We start from the raw sequence: 24612 nt of genomic DNA, 5'->3' as shown, positions 1-24612 counted from the left end.
GTTTCACACGTGCTGTGTCAGGATGGTAATGACTGTGTGGTGGTGCTTGTGAAATGAGCAGTGTTAATGAGCAGCTCTTTGGGCCTCTGCACCTGTTAGCGAGGGAGTCTAAAAGCTTGGCAACAGCTTTATGAGTGTCAAGATGTTACAGATACGGAGCAACACTGGAAGGTTGATCTACAATAAAGATAGATCTGTTTTTTTGTTTGTTAAAGTAATAAGTAATATTCTCTGCTAGCTATGTTGTTTCATATGCTCCTGAGTTGAGTTACGAGACCAAAAATGGCTGATTTGTTCCAAGAGGCTCCGAAGATGAGTAGATGACTATTACTATTATGGCGAGTCTTGGCCCCAAGGTGGGTCTACATTCTTGCTGTGTTCTGGGCTGATGGGCTGAAAGACACAGTGCTCTGTGGTTCACAAAGGACAGAGGAGAAGGGACGTTGCAGCTCACTGGATTCACTAACACAAAGCTAGCCAAGTGCAGCCAGGTGAGAGTTCAATAGAGGGACTGGACACGGCAATACAAGGGAAGGGGAAGGAGGAGGGAAGAGAGTACCATGAGGACGTTTATAAATCAGTCTGGAGTAGGCATATTTTTAGGGAAGAATTTAAAGAATGTAGTATCTTACCGTACTCTTGGTACATGTTTATTTTCAGTGTCACGTATGATTTGCATTTATATTACCTTTCCAGATAAGATAATTGTCTAACTAGACTAACTCGAGGTCATTCCCTAATTTTTCTTTACTATTTAGGTCACATCTGTTAGTTCTCTTTCATTGAGACAATCATCTGGAATATCTGAGATGAACTACAGAGTCATTTTGAGATTAGCTTTCTAATGTTTCTCAGTAACAGAGGGAAGCAATTGTGCAAGGCCACTTTGTTAATGAGGGCCTACAAATAGGCACCTTCACAGAGCCTGTGCCAGGTTAGATCTTCCAGTTGTGGTTCTGGCCCCTGGCTGATCCCGATTCTGATGTTCTCCCGTATGTTATCTGTACGGGTGTATTATATCTGCCAATATGAATCAAAGGTGATCAAAGGTTTAGATAATAGTATAAAAAAAGGAAGAAACTAACTGAACTTTTGAGCTGAAATACTGATACGAAAGTGTACGACAAAGTGTCTTTGACTTGAGACCGAGTTAGCGTCTCTTTCCGTCTCCACTCATTCAACATGTCACATTTTAACCATCATCACAACCTTTCCCTAACCTTACCTAAGCAGTTTTAGTTGCTTAAACTTGAGTTGACAGATCAGGAAATAGTAGTATAAATTGTTTTTGCAACCGCAATATGCGTTCATTTGAAATGGAACAGACAAAAATGCCTATATTGTTCTTTGGTACGAGCACTTTTTATGAATATAAGATCAGAAATTTCCTGATGGGTCCATTTGGAAGACGATAACATACAACTTATTTTCTCATTTAGTTATCATGACTTGGTGGCAAACATACTGGCTCAAATAAAGATGGCCACACTGTATGATAAAACAATAAAGCAATACATTCATATTAAATGAATGTATTGAACATTCAGGGCATATACTTTGCAGTCATTCCAAGTTCTTCTGACACCTTTTTATCAGTGTTCATTCAATACTCTGATGGACTATTACAAATAACTACAAATACTTTAACTATGTTTCTGCGTTAGTAGGCAGTCTAACTGATTCAGTCTAAAGGGGGATCTAAATAGGCTGAATGATAGCGTAACTAAACTAAAGCCCCATTAGACCTACTGTATGTTAAAATTGATCAAGTTAACATATGTTGCTTTGGATTTATAGCCTGGACAAAGACAACCAATCTCAGCGCATTATTTTAATTTAACCAGGCCGGCTGTACCAATTCTAGGATTTTGTCTGACTTTTGTGAAATAAAATGTTTTGCTGAAATTGGCTGTTGATAACAACCCTACGCTTACTTCATATGTATGTAGTTCACACCCAGAGTACCTCCTGAAATCCCAAATTTCATCACATTTCTCAGAGAATTCATCCGCATTGGTCGAGATCCATTTCGTGCTGTCTCTCCAGCCAACAGGCAAGCTTACCTTTCAGCTGCTTGTCTACCATTTCACATCATTTCCAGTTTAGCTGCCAAGGATATTCCCAGATATATTAGTGCCCTGATACCATCTCTGCCCATTGATTATCTCAACTGATTAAAACCCCAAATGTACAGTAATTTCCAAAGAAATGCAATATAACCTGGATCATAGTGCTGTGCACATATTTCCATAGCATGTCAGTAGAGATATGTTGGGTGGATATTCTGGATGTTTGACGACCCGTAATATAATATACATGTCCTCTCTTGGCTGGCATTGCATATTTCATACAACTGCAAGTTTTGGAACACCTGCTTTCATTTGCAACAGTCGTGGCAAAACATACAGTAAATGGTTAACATGAAGGTGCCTTTGGGAAGCCCAGACATCTTTACACAGAAAGTTCCATAAGAGCACCCTCTGATCCTCATCCAGCTGTATTTGGCTTACGATGATAAAAATCAAGCAGGGACGTAAGCTTCACCCTAGAAAGCTCTGAGAATTTGGTGTGACCTTCCTGTGACAGCAGCATGTGGGAATGGGAATGAGTGAGAGGCCTGAAAAAAGTAAAGGATGAAGTGAGAACGAGAAAGTCTCAGAGGGTGAAGCTGAACCAAATCAGAAATGTTCAATTTGAGTGGTTATGCATAGCAACTAATATGCTGTTATATGGTCTGAGGGGCTGTGCTCGGAGCCAGAGTGGTTGGTGTGGTGAGTGAGACTGATGTATGAGCTCTCCCGCTCAGTAATTAGAGGATCTCCCCAGGTCCTCTTCCATCCCTATTAGCTGGAAAGCTGACCTGACTTCAGGGTTATCTGGAAGAACAGCAAACCCACCATTTTCACAGCATCGTCATGTGTTATATTTCGGCTTTAAAGAGGTGAAAGATAGATATGTGTAGATGAGGAAAAATCCTGCAAAATAAAAATGTCCTTATCCAATATGATATCCCGTCCTTGATATCTCTTTCCATCCAGCAAGTTTATTTCCCTCTTCTTGTGTCCGTACTCTGTCTATTTTATTTATATTATTTTATTATTTTTGTGCGTACTTTATGTGCGGGATCCAGTGAACATCAACTCCTTTTGTATACCCAACTATGCAGTTACAGACACTCAGAAGTGAGATAAGAAGCTAATGTCCCACTGTTGCATGCATCAAGAACCAGAGACTACGCACCATGTAGGGCTCAAGCTGCCTTCATGAATTATTAGCGCAATTAGGCTGAAAACGAGCAGAAAGCTACAGCCTTGACGAAAGGGATTTGAGAAAATAAAGATTATTTCAAGCCAAGAAGAAAAAAGAAAGTGAGAGAGACAAGAAAAGTGAGGCCAAAGATAGAGGAGGACTTGGAGATAAATTTAGGGAAGAAGACATGTGTGAAGGCGCTCATAAAATGAGCTTCGGTGGGCTTCTGTCCCACTAGGCTCGTGTTGGCTGGAGTTTATTAATTGTTGTCAGAGGAAGAAAACAACTGTTATACTGGTCATAAGAGGCATCAGAGTCAAGAGAATGATTGTTAGAGGGAAGGAGGACAGAGAAGATAAGGAGGTAAATTGTAATTCTAGTGGTCCAGGTTTATTAAGTAAAACCTGCAAAACGTTCTCTATTGGGTTTTGTTTTTCTAGTTTTGTCGATTTCTAAATTTGATAACATTGTACTTGCCAAAGTAACCGCTGGGGTCTGGCAACAGGCAATGAAACAAAGTCTGCTGGGGCAACGTTCAGCCAACTTATCTACAAAATAAACTGTCACAGGCACTCATAACTAAATTTTGAGCCTACATAACTACACCAAGTAAACAGTAAAGTAGATAGAAAACGTTCCTTTTGTAAACTTTAGTGGATGTACCACATACTGTTTATAGTTTGGGAATTAGCTTTAATGCCGCCTTTGTTTTCTCTTCCAACTAATTTCAATATGTTATATATATTATTGTGTTTCCTGCCAAGTCGGTAATATTTTTAAGGGTATCCATGAGCTTATAACTTGGGAAGTACAACGTATATATTATAAATACAAATAATACTAAAACTACCTCCAAAATTGTTATAAACCCAAGGTGAAATAACCTACAATGATCCTTTAAAAAAAGACGGACTGGACAAGACATTATGGAAAAAGCACAATTATGATTGTGTCACTCACTCACTATTCCCTATAGTAAGAACTAAATGGAGATTTTGGATGGTAAATATATTGTAAAAAGGGAATGATTTTGGCCGATCTGCGTCTGCATGTGTGTGTGTGTGTGCCTGTTGTATAGCTCCACCTGCGTCTGTGTGTGCAGGTGTTTGTTCCCAGACTCAACTGGAGCATAGAGGAATAAAAGCATGACCAGTTCAGGGATTGAGTATTGACCTCAGGACATCATGGACCAAAGAACACAGGAACTACTAACACACACACACACAATCCTGCATCGCCTCAGAATGTTCTACTCTGTAACCTTATAAGACCACAGAAGGGGGGGAGAGAGAGAGTGAGAGAGAGAGAGAGAGAGAGAGAGACAGAGGGGAGGGGGAATATGTAAGCAGGATAGATGACAGGAGGCTACATTTTAAGGCCCTTTTTGGATCAGAACAATAGACAACAATACTAAGAATGAGCTCAAGTTGCAACAGACCTTTGCTCCAACATGAAAAAAGTATTGCATCCCGTCCAAAAATCCCATAGAGCTGAGCAGGGGGCATTTTATGCAACATATACTACATTATTTTGGAAAGCTGCATAGCATTTGTAATTATAGTTTGGCTTGGCCACAACATTCTCAATAAATGTTGAAGGGAACTGTGGCTCTTTGGGTAAACCGTGACTGTTTTTTAAATAGTTATTAAACATTATGGAGCCCGATCAAGCTGACTGGTACATACTGTTCAGAGACACTAGCATTTTGAGGGGACACGTAGAAAGAGTTCTCTTAGACTTAGCTTGGTTAAAATGTATCTTTATTTTTAAAGATGTGTATAGTACACACACATTTTCAATGAAATGTAGACTAATCGTAGCGTAAACCTTTCAAATATTAAATCTGAACCCCCGACCACTTCAGAGGATTTTAAATTGCTGCAGAGCTAATTCAGAGGAAACTTGAGTACACCAAGAATAAATCCGACACGGACCAACAAGTGCTGAGCAGGTTCCTTTAAACAGCAGCTTGCCACTTCACTGAAAATTATCTCACAGCTTCAGGCTCACACGGACAACTGTCACTACCCAGCATTCCTCAGTCCATGGTGGTGAGCCCGGCTGAGTGGACAGCCCGGTGACTTCCTTTTGGGATGCCCGTCTGCAGCAGACTGAACTCTGATACAAAATAAATATAAACATAGGAGGCATCAATGGGGATGTTCCTGTTCTTGAGGTTTAACCTAAACCAGTAGTTTAACATCATCGCCCAGTCTGACCACACGCAACATAACCCGAGTGGAGGGGGCTCCCACGATGTGCACTGAAACCCTAGTAGCTTCTTTTTCTCCCACGGTTGAATTGGGTAGCGGAGGTCACATTAAAATATAACCATTATACCTTGGGATCTAAAAAAACTGACACCAATCCTGGCATAAGTCAATATTGTCGTTCTTTGACTTTCTATGAAAGTTCAGTATCAGCATAACATGATAAAGTGATTGTATTTAATGAGTAAAAGCAAATTGTGATTACAAACTAAATGAAATACTGGAGCCCTTTTTTTAATCTCATGTATAGTTTTGTCTGATGGAGAGATTAATAGTGAGACAAAGTTAATTTAATTGAACAGATTGGTAATTCTATGAGGTGATAGATTTACGTCTATCAGAAAAACTGGAAATATTCCTAATAATATTGTGATATTATTTCAGCCACATAGACTAGGTTTAGCTGACATTGATAACTTAGTGTTTTAATGGTCAGATCCACTCACACATTTGTACTCATTGGCAAATTTTACTCCACCAGACTACTGTACGTCTTTGAAAATATGGGAGGAAACCTGAGAGTGCCAAGAAAACCCACACAACACACAGCATGTAAACTTGGCACAGAGGGCCGGAGCTTGGGAAAGAACTTAAGTCTATTGGGTTTGTTTGGATTTATGTACAGTGAAGACAATTTCACACATCTACATTGCTTGCTACGTGTTACGAATCCCTGTTTATATTAAGCTACCTTACATATTTGTCAGTTTCATCATGACAGAAACTGCGCCCGTAACTTCATGCTGTGCGTATGACTCTGCAGAAGCACTGCCTTGCCCTGTGTGTCCCCTACAGAACCACATGTGGCCTCTGAGGTCCAACAGGAGGATGCACGAGCCCCCGCTGTCCCCGTGAGGCTCTGCAATGGAAACCAGGCCTGGTTAGCCCATTTTGTGTGAGGCCCCCCCTTGACTCCTGTTACTAGAGATGTAAGCAGACAAGTGAGAAATGCGCACAAGCATGTTACCACCTACTGTGCAGCTCATCCGTTTTCACCTGACAGGCCCAGTACAAGTGTGTGTGTGTGTGTGTGTGTGTGGAAGCGCTCAGCTTACTGGAAAACCTGATCGCTTCCAAGCAGACAGACTGAGGCCCAAGACCTTGACGTTATCTGCAGAGGTCTGTCTGTGGAATGTGAATGGAGTCATCACACCTGCATGCATGTGTGTCACTTTACTGCAGTGGATGTGCTACTTCAGTGTGGTGTGCAGAAATGAACATTGCGTTTAATGATGAGAATATGGTGCACGTGAACATAATGTGCGCGTTGAGGTCTCTTTGTGTCATGGGGTCAGGTGTGGAATGTAAGATTTAGATGAAGCCAAAGCCAGACAGGCTGTCTGTGTGTGTGTGTGTGTGTGTGTGTGTTGGTGACATGAATGCAGTCATCTCGCGCGGCTTTTTGAACGTGACTTTTCTGTAAACAGTGTATCAAGTGTGCCAACAGAGTGAATGGTGTGAATAAGACACATGCCGTGTTGCATGTCTGCCTGTGCTTGCGAGTTGGACAGAAACCTGTGTGTGTATGTGTGTGTGTTCAGGTGCAGTCAGGGACACGCAAACACTCCATAAGCTCCATGCCGACATTCCTAGATTCCTTGAGGATGACACATTCAAAAAGGAGAGGCCCCAGCAGATGGAATCTGTGGATACCAGGATAATGCTGCTGGCTTTCAAATGTGACTTGGATTTAGACATCATGTGACTACAGTTGAGCTGGGCTTCGTTCCAAAACTGTTTTTTTTTGTTTTTTTCGGCCGTTAGTATTTTCTCACTCGGAATGCCGACTCTCGTCTTGTCTGCAGGACATTTAACAGCTGAGAAATGTTGGCAGGCCAGATTAAATCTATGAGAATATTTAGACCAGACACTATTAATGCCACACAGAGCGTGAACATCTGATGCTAAATACATTTCATTCAAATCAAGCACAGTTTTGATGCATTTTGGAAAACATAATAAGCCAGAATGTCTTCCATCAAGCCATAGTCATGATTGACTCGAAAGCATCAATGAAGTAACACACAAAAATACAAATTCTGCAATTTGGTACTACATATCTTGAGGAGATGTTTCCATCAAGAACTCCATTCATATCAACATAGTGGTTTGCTTTACTACTGCTGTGCTTACTGAACTGATTGACCTGATGTGTAACACAGGATTACTGGCTGCAGACTGCACAGATAAACTGTACCGAGTCATTTTGGGATGCTTCTGGGAAACTGGGTGTTTCCATCAACTCATAACGCTTAGTCAGCTCTCACTGACTGACGCTAGAAGAAATCTGAATCCTGGCCAGAGAGAAAGTCAGACTGGGAAAGATGGGGACATTTAAAAATAGTGAGAACAAGTAGTGGGACAAATAAGAGAGAGGGATATATACTGAAGAGACTAAGACAAGGAGGGATGAAAGTGAGAAAGAAACGCCATATCGACAAGAAAAATAAATTCCAGTCAAAACTTCCTGTGTTATTCTTATTCGTTGGTTTTCCAGCTCTATATTGGAGATCTGAGCCGCCAAGAGCGAGACTCTGAGGCTTTTCAGCACGCTTCCCTGTCAATCTCACCGATGCTCGAAGGGGAACTTCTCCTCGTCCCAGGTTAAGAAAATAAGCACCAGCATTCCTCTACTTGTTTAGAGGAAAAGACAGCCGACTAATGAGGAAGACAGGAGGATTGAAGAAGAGGAGGAGGAAGAGAGAGAAGGACAGGACGGGAGAGAGCTGAGCGTGAGGAAGAGAGAAGTGAGGGCTGAAAACAAGCCAGGGACAACCACCACATTGTCTGCGTCCAAAACACTTTCCGCTACTGAAGAAAAACGTTTCTACAGCCAGGGAACTGGACGGACCATTTTCCACACCCCATACCACAAAAAACTGATTTAACATATATTTCAAAATGTGCTGAGAGATAAAGCACGTTTCAAAACATGGACGATAAATGTATTTAACAAGTTAAGGGTATTTATCGAAGCTATGACATGAAAAATCATTTCTGTCTATGTAATGTGCACTGATAGATCTGCACTATGAGGGCTAACAAGAAAAAGCCGGTCTCACCGACTGTCTTTCTGTATAATGTCAGATGATTTACATTGTGAGGTAAATATAAGATCAAATCCACCCAAGAATAACCTGCTAGCCTTTTTTATCTGCAATGTTGGTCTCACGCCGTCGTGAAATGTGGGTCTCTTGAAGAAAGAAATGCATTGTAATGTTGAAAGTATGAAACCTGCATTCACATTTTAAACTCAAGACTAAACTGTCTTCTCATTTCACTTGTGTACAGTTGGATAGTAACAGGTACAGTAACTACATACAACTCAAGCTTCTTTAAAAATGGATGCAATGGAGAAAAAATAATACAGGCCAATAAAAAAAATGTTAAATCACCAAAAGAGGAAAACTAAAAGACAATATATTTCCACTTCCCTCCTCAAATATTATTTGTATAAATGTGCTTGGGAAATGTGGAAATGTGGAGTGCCAAGAGTGGCGGTCTTGCTCTTTCAACTTAATCTGCATTTATAGTCCCAAAGAAGGTAACTTTAAAGTCTGGCTCGACATTGCAGACAAAAAATGTACCGCACTGGATATTTCAGTGCGAACATATTTATTATGGTGATGACACTAAAATAGTAAATTAAACATAAATAAATAGTACTAAATGGAAAATGAATACAGCGTGTCGGACATGTAGGTGATTTGGGGGTCCAAAGGGCTTCTTTAATGAGAATAATTTGTCAAAAGGGATTTTCTTATAAGGAAATTTACCCATCTGCCCAAATAAGTGAAGAACCAGATGGAGCAAATTATGTGTGTGCTGTCGAGAAAGAGTCCCTGATCATCATCATCTTTAATGCCTGGAGGATGAATGGGGGGGGGGGGGTTAAAATATACATAAATCTGGTTTCACGTTCCTAAGCTATGTGGGGAGCACTTTGTTTAACATCGCTGACCTTCTGTAAGGCTGAAAAGGGGATAGATTGTGTTTAAAATGTAAAACAACGGAATTAGTAAATGATGTATACATCCATTTGGCTGTTTCTACTAAAACCCACATTGTAAATAATATTGTTTTGATAAAGTTAAAGTTGGTGCTCCAATATTTAAATCATCATCATTTGTAATTTGCACCAAGAACTATTTATTATGATGCACGAGGCTTTACAGAGGCAGTTCAAAACAAATAGCCATGATCACACTCTACTTGACGTAGTTTTCCATTGGCTGCAACTGTGTTCTGATTATGAAAACCCTTCCACCCAAAGTCATCTTTGTGCATTTGACATGGAGAACTTAAAAAAAGTAAAGAGGTTGGAGATGACTGAGCGATTGAGAAAAGCCTGGATCTTATTAAAAGTGGGCAAAATATAGAAAAGAGCAAGAGAGAGACACAAAATCTATCTACCACAAGAGACAAAGACGATCAAATTTCCTGTCACATTTCCAAAGCTTGCTGTAATTTCCATCTCATTTCACCAGACGACTGGTGCGGGGGCTTACTTAGCACGCCTTGTAAAGCATCCCGGCTTGCTTCTGCAAACAGAGTCTCACCTCACCTCCCATAAACCCTGTTCTCTCAAACACACACTTCATAACTGATCCACCTCCAGCCCAGACGATGGAAAGGAGGATAGGCAGATGGTGGCGCAGAGAAGAAAGAGGTGTGAGAGGACTACCACAGGCACAAAGATCTCTATTGTATTACCTCATTTCCTGTTCAGAATCTCCCAGGTTGCAGAGATGAAATCTGTTAGATCCCTCTGCTATGCACCTTTATATGTTATTTCTGCTCCTTACTGTGCTAGACCTTTGAACCAGAGGCTGTCTTTGCTTGTTACTCCTTTCATACAGACTTAGAGCGAAGGTCTTTGGCTTGCCATACGTTGTTATCAACAATAGTCAGTTTTTTAGTCAGTCCTGTCTTTCTTTCCCTAATTCTGTTTAGGATGGACACGTTTTGACATGAAGCACTACAAATGCAAACTGGAAGTGCAATGTTGCCATGGAGTCCGTGAGTCAGATGCGGCCTCCACCTGGGCCCAGTTTTCATCTAGCGTGAAGTTGTTTACACTTTCACCAGGATAAGTTACGCCGCATTGGCTGCTATCCTTTCCTGTTTGAATTGTTGCCATGGATGTACAGGCAACAGACAACTGAGTTTGATATATGTGAGGAAATATGTCAAGTTTTACCCACACTCACAAGCGTGTATGTGCGATGTCTATGCACGTGTTAGAATTGGCAGCAGGTTGGGGTACTATGGCCTTGTTTAGGCGTCTCTTTCCCATCTACCAGTCGCTAAGTGAAGCAGTGAATTACGCTGCTATTTCAACAGCGTAATTGGGGACATATGCAGCCTTAAACTCCTCCCTCCCTCCCTCCCTCAATCTTTAGGTCAAAGCAGCAGTAAGATCAAATGCTCTCCTCAGCGGAGCATTCCTCAATAAAACAACAAGGAGAGAAGGAGGGGGGGGGGGGGGGGGGGGGGGGGGTGAGAAAAGGGAGAAAGAAAGGAAATCAAAAGAGATGGGGTGAGACAGGCAGAGAGGAGAAAAGAAGGAGACAGAGGTGGTGACAGTGAGAGCATATGGAACATGTTTACAGTAATATCACTGGGCCCTGATGTTATCATGGCGGTTCATTTGGTTAAAACCCTCTCATCAAATTGCAGTATCGTCTGTTCTTTTCTCTTCCCTTCCTCGTCCCTTTTCTTCTGTTCTCTGTGCAAGAGAAACCCAGCCCATGCATATTTTTACTTCATTACCTTTGCAGGAATTCCCTTTTTCTCCATGTCCATCCTACCAGCATACAGTATACAGTATACAGTATGCCGTGTCTCTTTTCTGTACACACTGTGCAGTGTCCCGGATGCGTTTCAAAGCAATAAAGCAACGATGGGCTGAGGTCTGCTTCATGCTAACATAAACAACCCTCCCTCCTCTTCAAATTGCAGAGAGAAACAGGGGTTGAGAAATAGGCTGCTAGGCTACTGAAAGTCCACTCACTTGAGGTCCGCAGAGACAAATGTGGACACAAAAATTTGGATCAAAGCAACTGCTGAGAAATTTATTATGAGCGCAGGACAAAATGTGAAATAATTGTCCCAGTTCTGTCCAAGTCTTTGATGATACAGTTGGAGTCTAATGACGCACACAGTCCCGTCACGTTAGACTGATTTCAAAGGTTTCTTTGCCGTTTACCGAACTTATGTCTAAGGTGGAGGAAACCATTTAGGGGAAAAACTGAACCCAGGCGTTGGATATCAGGTTTGATAGATTGAGAAGTGGAGACAGAGAAAGATGAGCAACTAAGCTCTTTCCGATGAAGTAGAGAGATGCACTATTAATTCTGCAGTTTCATATCTGTGTGTGTGCGTGCGTGTGCGCGTGTGTGTGGTATAGCTGCAGAGTGCAGACAGACACTGGAGTGTGTCGGACTCCACATCTGGTGGATGGGATATGTCAGCATGTGTCTGTCTATTATAATATAGAATGACGACTTTGAACTGAGCAGCCACCGCTGATGATCACCAGACTCCAACACTCTGAGTAATTCGCAGATTTTTAAAAAGGGTGATGCGTGCAAATCCTTTCTAACTCAGTGTTTTCACTGTGAAGACACAGTAAAGTGTGTTGATTGTCCTGCAATGTCAGAACATGTTACAGCCTGGAGAGGAAGGAGATCAAAGTTGCAGGAGCATTTGCTTTTTTCATAAAACCTCCACAGTATCATACTGTACTGTGGAGGAAAATCCAGCTTCCTGACAAATGGAGGTGGTGGAGACAAAAATAAAGCAGGGAGTTAATTATTCGTCTTTCCAAGCCTCTCTTGGACTAAAGTTGTGACTAAAGAGTGAAGGGATATTTAGAGGAAAGGTGAGAGTCAATGTGTTGCTTCACAAAAACCTGCATGGACCTGAAGACCAGCTGGATCTAACAACTATTACCTGATGTGCACCTGTCATCACTTTGTATGGAATGGCCTTGATATAATGATGAAGTGCCTCAACACATTGTGATATACACAAGGCCTTCAGAAGTCTCTCACAATGGGAAACTAAAAGGTGGTGTTACTGGATGGTTTTCTTTAACAATATGGAAGAATTCTGCTCCTCCGGCTGTTGCTATGAATCACTCCCGTTTGACAGTTTAGACCACTTACTTGGAATTAAACATTTTAAAGACTTGTTTCTGGTGCTGACATTCATCAAAATTATTCAAATAAAAAAAAAAAACACAACAAATTTGAATTAAATGTATTATTCTTATGATTGAAATGTGTTGCCCTTTTTGTGCAGGCCTTGCATTGCGGTGGCTCATTTATGGACATTTAAAAATGTTTGGACAACATGTAAGGTCTTTGACATAAAGACACAAGCTGTATCATGCTTCATGTTCTTTAAGTACCCCTCAGTGTCTCCAGGCAGACATTTGTCAGGGTCAAAGGTCATCAGCTAAAATGAATAACATCCTCCTGATGAGCAGAGCACACAAAGCTAAGCAGGGAACTTACTGGGGAATCTGACCAGTGCTCAGGACATTTACAGCCCCACTCGTCAAAAAACGTCAAAAGTTGACTCTTTTCATACGCATCCAATGTACATTGTGTGAGCTCTTACGTGCACTGCTCAACATGAAATAGCAAAAGTATGATACGTATGATAAAATCCTAAAGCCACGTAGTAGTGCGAGTTGTTACATTACTCGGTCATCTATTAAGTTGACTGTTTTTGTGATGTAACTAGTGAGAAAATAAAATCAATTTGAATATATTTTAGTAAACAGTAGTTGATGAAAGTACCTCCTTGATAACGAGATAGTAGATCTCAAAGTCTCAAACAACACCAAGAAGAAGAAAGCATTTTGATGGCTGCTAAAATGATAACTTTGCTTTAATTCTATTAAAGCGACTATGGTCGCCTGTGGTTGTGTTATTATTAAGTTGTATGAAGATCATTTTTTGTTATTGACTGCTTTGTAAGAGTGGGTGTAAGCTGAAGATTGAATACATGATTGATTGGTTGCATGAGACGAGAAATCTACATTAAGAGCCAACATTCATTCCCTTTACATTGGCAGCAACCGAGTGAGGTTGGTGAATCTCAACCAAGCTGCAATCAGAGCCAAATCAAGCTCTAACTTAATCAATTAAAAAACATGTTCTTTCAACAAAGGACCAGAAGATGTTATATTTACAGAGGCCATGTTAGGATCTCAGCCCCTGGTTTAGCTCCGTTGCACCTACACTTTGCTGTTAGAGCCAGCTCAAAATCAAATAACAGGTGACATGATCTTAAGCTCCTTTACGTGCACACAAACCTGACGCACACGAGTAACCATAACCTACATACTATTGAAAGAAAAGAATACAATAGTGCCTCTCAAAACTTGCACATTTACTCTAACTTCAAATTAAGATGGCTGTAGGTCTACCAGTTCTCACACACAAGAACAACCACCAGGTCTAATAAACCATATAATGCAGTGAAATGACTCAGGAACAAGCGCATGTAAAGACAGAAATAAACAAACATCAGGTATTTATGTAACGGACCCATTATTGCCCCTACTTGCACAGCAAACATCTGCATTCACACACTATCAGAGCCAACACATGCATGCACACAAACATACACAAACAAAGACACCACGCTGTATCGTCAGCCCCCTGATTTAAATCACTTGCAGGCTCAGTTTTCCTGCTCTCCGAAGGCCTTATTACTCCTCCTTTGTTTGACTGGAGTGTGATTTGGGCTCGGGCCCTTTTTACATTCTTTCATTACTCACCAGTCAACACACAGCCATGCCAGAGGGACGATATCATCCACACATGATTTACTTTGATTGTTTTTGGTAGAAATTGCTATTCTGGCTGGCAGTCTATTGGTGTAGGATGCCTGGGGTCTGGTGAGTGGGATGGTCTGTGCACGTGGCCGTCTGCTCCAAGGCATGTCACTGTTCCATGATGAAAACCTCCTTAGATTTGTGATGATTGTAGTAAACATATTGTAGGATGTCATGCTTCTCAAAAAGTAATAAATTCCACAGCCCCTTGGCCTACAAACCAAAGGCTGTTCCCGAAAAGCTGATATTTAAAATATTTGACTCACTAAGCAGCGTGACTCTAGTGTTGATTGGCCCACCACTTTGGTCCAGACAGAAATATAATAATACATGTAATATTGCACACACATTCATGGTCCTCACAGGATGAATCCTGCAAACTTAAGTCCTGACTATTCCTCTCGTACCACCAGCAGGTCAATGTCTCTCATCCAAAGAAATGTCTCTACATCTACTAAAATTATTTGCATTAAATGCTGTACAAACATTCATGATTATTACGCGTTTAATGACTTTGGTGATTCCCTGACTTTTCCTCCAGCGTCACCTTGAGGTTTACATTTGAGGTTTTCAGTCAAATTGGAAACGCACAACGCTTGGTACACACACACACACACACACACACACACACACACACACACAGAAGAAGTTTTCAATCAAATTTGGCTTAAAACGGAAAGAATATATAATCACTGCAGTATATATACTATGCTATGTGTCAATTAAGAGCATTCAACTCTTCATTTAGTTGGTGGGCCCCATGAAGCCCCAACAACAACTTTCAAGGTGTCTAACTGGACTGAGATTCAATATGTGTCAAGGTTACTGCAAGGACTTAGCATTAATTATCAAGACACTTGGTGCTCTGTTTTTGTTTTCAGAGCAGATAACACAACTGCAGACATAACCGTCGCCTGTAAAGGCACAATGGCTGCAACTGTACCATCCATGATCTTCTGACCTTTCATTAGAACCAGAGTGACAGTGAGGCAAGACAGCTGGGCAAGAGGAGAAATTGAGCAGTCACTCAGACTGTGAGACTACAATAGACCTTTGTATCATCTCCGCTGTCGAGAGGAGAGGAGAGAAATGAGGTAGATGATGATCTCAGCTAGAGAGGAGGAGAGGAAAAAGTGAAAATTGTATGAAAAGAAAATGTAGTGACCTTGATGGTGTTAGCAGATAACAGGAAGGTTCTCCAGAGTCCCATATAACCAGTTAGGATCTGAGGGATGCTCACTATATCCACTGGAATTGTGAGTGTGCCCACTGCCTAAAATACAAAGCTTGTGTTTTCCCTCGGCCTTGTCAATCACTTACACATGAGAGGAAGAACAACAAAGCTGCACCAGTGTAGACTGAACGACACAGAAGAAGGGAGCACAGAGCACATGGATGAGAGGAGGAGGCTTTTGATGTCCTCCATGTCTTTGAAGCTGTCAGTTGGGGAGGACTGAGGAGACAACCAGGGCAAGAATATAACAGACCAAACAAGGCAAAGATTATGAATAGAGACAATATGGAAAAAGACGATGCATTGAGAGAAACAGGATGTGAGATCAGCTTTATTTAATAACAGTGGTCTCAAGCCAAAACGATTTTTAATGAGGAGCTTTTAAGATACTGTATCCCATTAGGCCACTGGTGAGATCACACATCCACCACCTTGACCACGAAACCTCTCCACATGTTGTATTTTGCACTGACTCACCTTATCCTAACACTGTCCTTATAGTACAGCCTCTTTTAATATAATCAACCGGTGGAAATATCTCCCTGAAAACCTCTCCAAAAAATAAACCTGATAATAGACCCTCTGCAGGGGTTAGACACAGCGGACTATAAATCCAGTTCATCCGAGGACATCTCATCCCTCTCTGTTCTTCTACAACACGTAACTTCTGATTTATATTCTGGCTTGGCTTTGTCCACTCAAATCTATTCCATGGATAACTGCAAAAAAATCATTTTTCAAACTTCATTTCTTCACTTATAAATCCTCAGATTGTATTGTACTGATCTCAAAGTAATGCAACATACTTCAACATATCTACTTGCCAAGTTTCTTTTGTTTTAGATGTCTTCTTTCACCATGACAGGATGATGAAGTAAATAATTTCTGAAGTGAATTCATTTTACTTGAAATATCTCAAAAGTTGGGATATGAACGGTCATAAAACCCTAAAAGTTCAGTTGATTGAGTCAACTCCCAAAGGCAAACTAAAGCACAGATGTCGATGTAATGAATTTTTCTTTTTTTGTAAAACCACGTACTCTTGCACTGTAAAATGACTTTTAAATACTGCAGTTGAAAGCCAAAAAACTGCTGTTAGACTGAATTATAACAATATTGTCTTACAGGATTCCCCCATATATTTTATTTGTATGTTTGCTGTGCTTCCTCCCCTCTGCAATAATCCATTTAGGAGAAGTCTCCTCTTTTTTTTAATGATTATTCCTTCATTACATTGGACATTACACTCGGCACTTGTGCCAATCGTCCCCTGACTTGAAATTCTAGAGAAGCAAAATTGTAATTTATGATGGCAGTCCAACATAAAAGACATGGTTCTGAATTATGGGTAGTAAGAAAGATTCAACACAACAGCTGAGGCTCGGAAATGAATTTCATCTCTTCCACTCACACAGACACATAAAACATCTACAACATTCAGCCTGAGCTTTCCATTGCACACACACATACTTTATTACTTTTCATTATCCTTGATGGCTATCTGCGCTGCCAAATCCAGCTCTGTGTTGTTCTTTTGGCTATGCAGCACAACACTAATCCAGGGTCTTGAAAGAAAATCCTTCTGCAATTCAGTTTATACTTCAGCTTAGATTTTTTTTCAATGTGTAAGCTGAGCAACCTTTGCTAAATCCTGCTCCTCGACTGCAGACTGGCCAATCATAGCATGGGCCAGCTCTGACCAGGGTCCAACACCTCTCCAGTTCTGCTCCATAGACTCTCATGAAATCATTTCAGATTTTCTTAATTGTCAGGGTGGTTTTGTGGATTTTGAGCTAGTCAATAAACGTTGTGCCTGGGGGACGTTTAATAGGTATACTCATTTCCTGGATCGGTTGGAAGGAGATTTTCTAAATCGTTGCGTTTCGATAGGTAAAAAGACGTGACGTTTTGGAAAGTTAAAGTTACATCTTCTCTCTTGTACAATTCCCTAACCTCCAGCTCCACAACTTATCCCTCAGAGCAGCTGTCAATCATGAGGTCCCACTCCCTTTTTATAGCATCAAATTAATAATTAGAAATAAATGTATTTGACTTTGCACTTTGAACTTTTAGTTTTTCCCATCCGTTAATATCGAGGGGGTGGGCTTTACAACCTATACATCAACCAGCCAGCCACCAGGGAACGATCGAGATGTTTTGGATTCACTTTTAGGGAGCTATGTCTGTCTGTCTTTATAGACACTTTTTATTAATTGTAACAGTGAATAATGACCTACTCAGCTTTACAGTTAGATTATTTTCACTTTGGGTTTTAGCCTAGCTTTCATCTTTATTTACACCTTGATTTGAATATTTATTCAAGGAGTGCAGTTGGTGACAGTGTGGGCTCCATGGCGGGTCTGACAGCTCGATGGAGTAGCAGTAGTGGGGCAAAGGTTCAATTATACTTTCAAACTGTCACTTACTTTTTCCCTCTTAAATAAACACAACCAGGAACATTTTCAAATAGCTTTGACAATAATTATTCTGCTTTTTCAAGATATCTTTCCATTAGCTTGCATTAAGTAAAGTAAAATTAATCAACAACAAGGATTAACTAGTATCATCACATCATATGAACGACATTGCACATTATCTTCCCAGTATTTCTGAATAGATAGAATTACTTTCTACTCCATTCACTACTAGTAGAAACAAGAGCAGTTTCCCTGCCAATAAAAAAGTGCAAGGCGGAAAAACCTAACTGCTCTTCACTAGCCCAAAATAGGAAATTCTGGCATACCCAACCCATCTGTTGGTATAAGGGATTTTCAGGAGAGCACTCCTTGGTTGCCCTGATCTTCCTAGGCCTTCTGTTTGTTTGAGTCTTCAGTCTTTTCAGTCTCTTCAGCACTGCATTGTTAACTACCTCAGAATCTCTCAAACCTCAGAGGCATCCCGACATACCAACCCAGGGGGCCAGACTAGGCCACTTGAAAACACCAGACGTAACACAAACAATGTTGGACTCAAATCATGAACCCTCCTCAAGTGCTAAATGATGGTGTGGCCAATAAAACAAACTAGTTTGAGGAGTTTATCCAATGTAATTAGAAAGTAGTCAGGCATGGCCTTGCATTGTGACCCTTTGTTCTGACCAAGTCGACATTAACCACCACTGCTGCATTTATTACATTTGGTGTGCTCGACCAAAAAGCTGTATTGATTCCATTACAGTGATCTCCATCATTCCACATCAAGCATCAGTGTTAAATTAATGCTACAATCCTCCATTAATACAGCAATTTTCTCAGTGACATTTGCTGCAAGGTCTAAGACCTCTCTAGTACCTATACCTGCTCCTGTATGTAGTCAGCAAAACAAATCCAGACAAGAGGTGTGATCTCATCGATACATCTCAATGAATCAGAAAATGTCTCTAGACTAGTATCGTCAAGTCAACACTAAGACAAATCAAGTTTAAAAAAGGTGCGTCTTCACCAACTGTAAAGTTGATGCTTTACAATAATCCTTTGATGTGTTCGGACTTTATCATTTATGGCATAAACTTGGTAATCTCGACTCGAAATGTTCTCAGCAATACTCATGGAACATTTATTTTCCTTAAGGGCTCCTTAACAATATATATTATATTGGACCAAGTGAAGATAAATATGCAATGAAAATATATAAATATGTAGAAAGAGTGAAGTCAATATTTAGTAGTTGCTGACCACGACATAAAGTCAGAGAAAAGAACCAGTGTTCAAGTATTACAGCATTGCCTCTTTATGGATGTACAGTATTGTGAGCAGTAGCAATTGCACATAATGAGACTGCTGCTGTAATGTACACCAAATCCTTCACCTGCCCGTAACTCTTCATCCAGTAACATTAGAAGATCTGGACAATTTAAAAGCGGAGCCCTGATCTCACTATTTATGTATCTTTGCCACAGCCAGATGCTACGAGGTCCTAAAAAATGTTTTGGCTTCCTATATAATGTTAGGTAATATGGAATTGTGGTGTGCAAACACAGTAAGCTAGGCTGTAAAAATAGTCCAAACCAGAGTATGGGCCCGTAGAGCATATTGTAGGCTGTTAATGTCGCTCAAAGTAACTTTCTACCCTTTTGCCCCCTCAGACGGTATACTGGATATTTTTTGGTGTTGCTGGCAGACGTATTATAATTCATGCACATTTGTCTGGGTTTGTGTATGTATTATATTTTATGTGAAAATAAACTGTCTTCATTGCCATATGCGAGTGTAAACATCATAACGTTGTTTTGTACCATTAAAAGCTTTCTTATTTTCCATTTAACCTCATGTAGAGAGGTGTGACAACAACAAGATCCGACTGGTGCGCCCAAAAACGACAATCCCAGTTCTCAGTCCAGTCCCATAATGAGCTTGGCTTCCACTACATGCCCAAATAGTCACCGCCGAGTCTATATTATTTCTATATTATTAGGTATCCATCGGAAGCAAGTTCGGTATCCATAGGCCCAATTCAAACTTAAAAAGACACACTGAGCAAGCAGCAGCACTCTTATCGACACAACTAAAGCGCTAAGTGAAACCAGGCTTGTGCAGCACCTACTGGAGTTCAACTGTAATACACGTAAAAGATGGGGAAAAAAACACTGTACACATTAGCTCAGTTGCCACCGCATTAGAGGCTACTTTACCCTTGAGCCCCTGCTGACTGGTTCTAATGATTGAGAATGTGTCACTCCAGTAGAACTGCTATAAAAAGCAGAGGCGTAATCGCCAGTCTGTGTCGCCTAGCTTATGGAAAAGAACCGTCTTTCAGGCCGCTGTCTACCAGATTTGGCATTGCTCTCCATCCGTCTACACAGCCTGGCATGGCTGGGCAGCATGAAGCCAGATCCGATTGCAGGGTTTACGCATGTTACCAACATTGTCATTATCCCCGGAGGCCTTCGGAAATGCTGTGCCCTGGAATAACTGCAAATAATAAGGAATAACTGAAAACGGCTGGTCATTCCTCTGGTGATTTATGAATGGTGGTTGACAGTGTGTGTCATGTGAGAGCGATTGTATATCCGTATTCATGACTGTATTTTCCTGTCTGTCCATTATGTTGGCCGTCTGTATCTCTCTCGATCTCTGGGGTAAAATCTAACTTTGTGTAGCCCTTTGATGAGAGCTCTCACATCATTTATAACAGCCAGTGCAAAGGTCAGTTTTCCCCCAGGTTTTGGACTGTAGAGTGAATCATCTTGGTTTAATGGCCCGTTGAAAACGGGATCAGAGAATTGAGACAGAGAGGTCTCTTAACTGTAAACTATATCTGGGGAGGCCAGAGGGGTGCTGAGAGAAAGTAAAAGAGAGAAATAAGGACAGAGAAAAGAGAGGGTTGTAATGACTAATTAAACCAAACGATGTGTCACAAAGAACTTGTGGGAGACGGAGAAAGCAAAGGAGAGACAGAAGCGGGGAAGGGAGCAAAGAGACCCAAAAGAGAGGTAATAAAAAGCAGCATGCATCTCTTTAATTTTCACACTTGCCGTGACGTTTACAAGCTGCTGTGGCAAAGCTGAGCTGGAAAGCGGGTGAGTAAACGGGGCAGGAGCGAGGCCCCAGGCGCCCACATTGTGGTCCAGCACACGTCCCTGCTCAGACTATGATGTGATCAAAAGGTGGGGCACATCCATTCCTGAGCAGAAATTATCCAAAAGCAGCACTGTGTAAAAGCATGCATCGTTTTTGACACTTCTGCGAAAGGGTGTTTGGTGGCAAACACGTCAACATGCAAGCTCGTGTTCAACAGCTGAATATGTGGAAAGGGGGCGTACCTGAACATTTAACTCATCTCTTAATGCTTCACATGATCTGCTCTTATCTAAAAAACGGGACACGCTTTTACAATAAGCAGGCATCCCTGAGCTGAGTGGGCTGGTGCTTGTAGCTGCGTGTTGTGTGTGTCTTTTGGGAGGCGTGTCAAGGTAAGTATATTTTGTGAGTGCAGGGTGGCAAGCTGTGTGGTATTTAAGGGAGGGTGTGTGCGAGTTCATTTGGGGTTTGGCAGCGTGATTTGCTGTGTTTACAGGTGTGTCTGAGAAGAAAAAAAGATTTGTATCCAGATATGTGTAGAAAATTGTTCTCAGGTGTGTTGATGATATTCAGTTTTAAAAGATGCTGACTCAGAGGACTAACCTGTAATTTCATACTCCTAAGGAGCAACATTATGGACCAATGTGTGTGTGTGTGTGTGTGTGTGCGTGTGTGTGTGTGGCAGATAAAGACAAGCAACAAAAAGGTCCATGAGTGTGTGCACAGCACTGCATGTGTATGACACTACCTTTGTGTGTGTATGAGATAAGAACCACTTGAGGCAATTTGGGGCCAATAAGACGTGTGTGTGTGTGTGTGTGTGTCTCTGTTGGTGGTGTGTGAATCTGAGGGCTCTTTGGTGGGTGGAGGACAAGACACAGATGTCAAACATGATACGACAACAGCTGGAAAGTTCACTCTACCTCCGCCCTCTGCATGCTCTCTCTCTCTCCCCCCCCCCCCCCCCCCCCCCTCTCTCTCTCTCTCCCTCTCCCCCCCTCTCTCCCTCCCTCCCTCCCTCTCTCTCTCTCTCTCTCTCTCTCTCTCCCCACTCCCCTCAGGGCAGTTGTTCTGGTTGGCATGCGGCTAATTTGGCAAAGTTCTGCCGTCTGTCTGCTTTTCAGGGTGTGCTTGTTGCGCGTGTGTGCACTTTTCTGCGTATATCTGTTACTTTATTATCTCAGTTCCTCCGACGTCAATGTACATTTTGTCCTAATTAATAGTCCGAATTTAAAATGGGATTGTATGGGGTTGGCAGCCTCATACCTTTACCATGCAAATACATGTTATGTGTTCAGACAGGTCTTTAACAAGATAATGAACTCTTCTACATGAGTTAACTTTGGACATCTCTATTACCTCCATGTGTTGCTCTGAACACCCCCGTCAATCTTTCAATACACCTCTTTCAAAAAATGTCTCTTAAACTACAAAGCCTAGACATCTCCAGACAACTTTTGGTGACCAAAGAGTCTGACACAAACAATCAGACAGTTTACTGACTTGTTGGGCTCTTCCTAACCAATTCCAAGAAAAGTAGTATAACTGGATTCCTCTTTTATCTTCACTATCTCTGTTCATCTCACGGTCTTCACAAACTACAGTGCAAGCTGTGTCTCCTTTATCTCGTCTCTAGTTAAAGAATTTAGATCAAGGACACGTGGGCTGCCTACTCATTCAACAACTCAAACCTGTGACTGACAACGTGGTGATACAATGATCTTTATTGCAAAATTCGCCCGTTAGCTGTTATGTCTAAGCTCTGCAAATGTTCTACCTATTCAGCCATTGCTCATGTTTCCACTGCTCTTCAAGTTTTTTTTCTCTTCCCTGTTTTCCTTTAGGGGAACCCTTGTTGCTGTCATCACACCTCCCACCCTGATGAAAACCTCACAGGACCCAGCAGCAACGTTCCTGCTTGTTTTACAACCGTCTTTCTACTAATGGCTCAGTATCCAGCTGCCATCAAATAAAGCCTCTGTCATTTCTCTGTCATCTGCCGCTGTCTTGCGTGGACACACACACACACACACACACACGTGAAATTAAACACCCTTTTATTATCCGTTTGAAATCCTTCTTCCATCTTTTTATTGGCAACGCATATTATTATTAATTGTTAATCAAGGTTTCCCGTTTCTTCTGGACTGAGAAAAAGTACAAAAACAAGATGGTGTTTCACATTTGGGAGGTAGAAGGTAATTCATAGTGGAAGAAAAGCATGTACACACAGACTGGTGACAGCAGACCTGGAGACCAATGTTGATTGCAGCCCAAAGATTACAAACCCACTTTTGTGATGTCAAGTCAGATGTGATTAAGAAGTTAAGCCGATATCCAGCTAATGAATCATCAGATTCCAAACATCCCGTCTGATAGACCGACTCAGTGTCTCAGAACAATCTGTTCTTTAGTCTCAGCATTGTTCTCACAAATGATTCCTGTTTGCACACTGATGGAGGAAGCATTCAGATCCTTTACATAACTAAAAGTAACAATACCACATTATTTACTGTTGATTCATCTGCAGGTTATTTTCTCAATTAATCTTTTAATCGAAAACAGTGAGAAATTTCTTATCAGACTAATCCATAATGTAATTAATCATTAGTTGCAGCCTCAGAATGTACAGCACACGCTGAGTCTCTGTGGTCGAGGTCAAGGACTTAACCGCTGCACCTCTTATGTGCTCTAGTTTAACAAGCGTGTTGATTTCTTTCGAACAAATTCCGAACATAATAGAACAATGCCAACTTTCAATTTCACACACACGCACAACTTCAAAACACGATCAGTGTTACATGACTCCACAACCACTATAAATCACATTTATCTCATATATCATTAAGACAGCTAAAGAAGAGACTGCGTATCTTCAGGGTCACAAAATACTGCAGTATAGATGACAATGTTTCATTCTATCACACACACTAGACAAAGGGACTATTGAATGCAGTGCGGTAACAGCCCTTCATAATAAGGCGGACTGGAGCTGACTGAAAGACGGAGCACACAGCGAGGTCCAAAGTCTTCATGAAACTGGACATTCAATAGCTGCTTGCGGGGCTGTTTGTGTGAGATTGTGACACCGATACCTTCTAATAAACCAGCCGACTGCATCCATGCATCCAGCCAGTCGAAAGGTCACTCCTAATAGGTCAACCTCGGACAGATGGGCATGGACAGAGAGTGGGATGTCTGTGTGTGTGTGTGTGTGTGTGTGTGTGTGTGTGTGTGTGTGTGTGTGTGTGTGTGTTTGTTTGTTTTTTCCCAGAGAACTATTAGGCTTTGCAGGTACCACTATGCTCCCAATCTTACTCCATTAATACACGCTGATATTAAAGTAGCGGAGAGAGGATGCAACACACACACACACACACACACACACACACACACACACACAAACAGCCTATAGCAACACTCCCAGCCAGGTGAGTAGCATACAGCCGCTAAAGGGTATCTGACCAAGCATTGATAGTTGACGAGTTG

General features: G+C 41.3%; 1 protein-coding gene across 1 annotated transcript in view; it reads right to left on the bottom strand.

Annotated features, from left to right (window-relative positions):
• The window catches only part of ror1 (receptor tyrosine kinase-like orphan receptor 1), a 108971-nt gene that overhangs the window by 38560 nt on the left and 45799 nt on the right, over positions 1-24612 (bottom strand). The window lies entirely within an intron of this gene.

Source organism: Cyclopterus lumpus, chromosome 4 (genome assembly GCF_009769545.1).
Source record: "Cyclopterus lumpus isolate fCycLum1 chromosome 4, fCycLum1.pri, whole genome shotgun sequence".
Taxonomy (NCBI): domain Eukaryota; kingdom Metazoa; phylum Chordata; class Actinopteri; order Perciformes; family Cyclopteridae; genus Cyclopterus; species Cyclopterus lumpus.
This window is presented reverse-complemented; position numbering and strand designations above follow the sequence as displayed.